The sequence below is a fragment of the Anopheles ziemanni genome (assembly GCF_943734765.1).
Source record: "Anopheles ziemanni chromosome X unlocalized genomic scaffold, idAnoZiCoDA_A2_x.2 X_unloc_16, whole genome shotgun sequence".
NCBI classification, from domain to species: domain Eukaryota; kingdom Metazoa; phylum Arthropoda; class Insecta; order Diptera; family Culicidae; genus Anopheles; species Anopheles ziemanni.
This window is the reverse complement of record NW_026689774.1, coordinates 152,501-155,000: the sequence shown is the minus strand read 5'-3', so window position 1 is coordinate 155,000 and position 2,500 is coordinate 152,501. Positions and strand designations below refer to the sequence as shown.

The following is a 2,500-nucleotide window of genomic DNA, read 5'->3' as shown; positions in this document are numbered from 1 at the left end:
CATACACAATTACATTATATTCGAATGAGCATGCAAGCGACCCTATATAGACCGAACCAAAACGATAGATACCGCCGTAGTTCACCCCCACCAAGTGATGACTTCAGTATGGCTAGTGTGTGAAGTATAAAGTATAGTCCTCCCCTGGTCCACACTGCTTCGGCGGTCCTGGGTAAGATAGTTAGTTCTAGCTTGCCCTATGTGGAAGAGGACACCATACTTAATACTGTGGTGTAATGAACAAAGTATAGTCCTCCACTGGTCCACGCTGCTTCGGCGGTCCTGGGTAAGATAGTTAGTTCTAGCTTGCCCTATGTGGAAGAGGGCATACAAGACAAAGTATAGTTCTCCCCTGGTCCACGCTGCTTCGGCGGTCCTGGGTAAGATAGTTAATTCTAGCTTGCCCTATGTGGAAGAGAGCATACATGAACCAAGAACGAAGGTTAGATCGAGGAATGATTCGACAACTAACCGATGGTATGAAATGTGAAGAATTCAAGCAAGCACACAATCAAGTCATCACTTGGGCATGCTCGATAGCCAACCTCATGACATTAACCTGTAGAGCATGCAAAAACCAATATATATGTAAACGATGCCTCCCTAGTTCAGCGCTTCAACCAAGTGATGACTTCAGAATGGCTAAATCAAATCGGTTCAAAACATACCATCGGTACCCTATTGAAACACACAAGTCGATATCAAACCTCATGATTGTGTAGTCCTCCACTGGTCCACGCCGCTTCGGCCGTCCTGGGTAAAATGGAACATTCCAGCTTGCCCTATGTGGAAGAGGGCACATTACTCAATACTGTGGTGTGAAGTATAAAGTTCAGTTCTCCCCTGGTCCACGCTGCTTCGGCGGTCCTGGGTAAGATAGTTCATTCTAGCTTGCCCTATGTGGAAGAGGACACTTAATACTTCGTCTCTAAGCGGCGGCTTGACTCCTCCCTACGGGGAACGGGTTTACGCGCACAGCGGCGGCTTACGCACTATGGCAGTCATGGATGCCTTACGTTTCTATGAAAAGTGTGTTCCTCCCCTGGTCCACGCTGCTTCGGCAGTCCTGGGTAAGATAGTTAGTTCTAGCTTGCCCTATGTGGAAGAGGACACGTAGACTTACTGTGGTGTGAAGTATAAAGTTCAGTTCTCCCCTGGTCCACGCCGCTTCGGCCGTCCTGGGTAAAATGGATTCATCCAGCTTGCCCTATGTGGAATGAGGACACTTTATGCTTCGTCTCTAAGCGGCGGCTTGCTCCTCCCTACGGGGAACGGGTATACGCGCACAGCGGCGGCTTACGTTATGGCAGTCATGGATGCCTCACGTTTCCATGAAAAGTGTGTTCCTCCCCTGGTCCACGCTGCTTCGGCAGTCCTGGGTAAGATAGTTAGTTCTAGCTTGCCCTATGTGGAAGAGGACACGTAGACTTACTGTGGTGTGAAGTATAAGGTTCAGTTCTCCCCTGGTCCACGCCGCTTCGGCCGTCCTGGGTAAAATGGATTCATCCAGCTTGCCCTATGTGGAATGAGGACACTTTATGCTTCGTCTCTAAGCGGCGGCTTGCTCCTCCCTACGGGGAACGGGTATACGCGCACAGCGGCGGCTTACGCAAGTTAGTCACCCTCGGCAGTGGATCACTCGGCTCATGGATCGATGAAGACCGCAGCTAACTGCGCGTCATAATGTGAACTGCAGGACACATGAACATTGATAAGTTGAACGCATATTGCACGTCGTGGGAACCTACCATGATGTACAGATGACTGAGCGCTTATATTTGAGAAATGTATCGCATACATTTAACTACGCCGTGACACCCGTCACGAGACGTGCACCATGATGTTAACTAGGGTCGCGACGACCCGCTAGCATTAAAGAACCCGTGGTTTACAATATACTGGCATTGGAATTCGAAGTATTTAGAGCGTCCGTGTTCCCGCGTGAGGCGGAAGTACGAGGAGAAGGCGTGCTTGTGGTGTCTGTGGTGGTGTTTACTGATGTCTAGCTTCAGCTTATTTATTTATTTAAATAGAAGCGAAGATGTCAAAGTAGCGTCGAAGCAGCAGCGGTAGCACAAATGATTCAAGTATGGAAGTTGACCAAAGGAACACAAACAAACTAGCGTATGGGCAATGGAAGGTATCAGTGAGTTAAACCACACGCGGGCTAACAGCCCGTTAACCGAGTCCAACGGTACATATTGGACATTGAAACAAAGTAGTCGCAAGCCAGATGTGACGATAACAACCGCAAGGTACATAAGCCTCAGTTCATGTGTGACAACCCCCTGAATTTAAGCATATTAATAAGGGGAGGAAAAGAAACCAACCGGGATTCCCTGAGTAGCTGCGAGCGAAACGGGAGAAGCTCAGCACGTAGGGGTGGCGGCCTGTCCGTCTATCCGATTCCGTGTACTGGTGCGTCTCACTATCCGTCATCTTAGCGCTTTTCAAGTCCAACTTGAATGTGGCTCAGAACCCATAGAGGGTGATAGGCCCG

At 49.2% G+C, this 2,500-nt stretch overlaps 1 non-coding gene and 1 pseudogene across 1 annotated transcript; both read left to right on the top strand.

Moving 5' to 3' along the window:
• Positions 1-1,619: 1,619 nt before the first annotated feature.
• Positions 1,620-1,774, top strand: LOC131291844 (5.8S ribosomal RNA). Its single transcript, XR_009189591.1, has one exon. It is a non-coding gene; the product is annotated as a 5.8S ribosomal RNA (ribosomal RNA).
• A 487-nt stretch (positions 1,775-2,261) lies between these two features.
• The window catches only part of LOC131291839 (large subunit ribosomal RNA), an 11,035-nt pseudogene continuing 10,796 nt past the window's right edge, over positions 2,262-2,500 (top strand).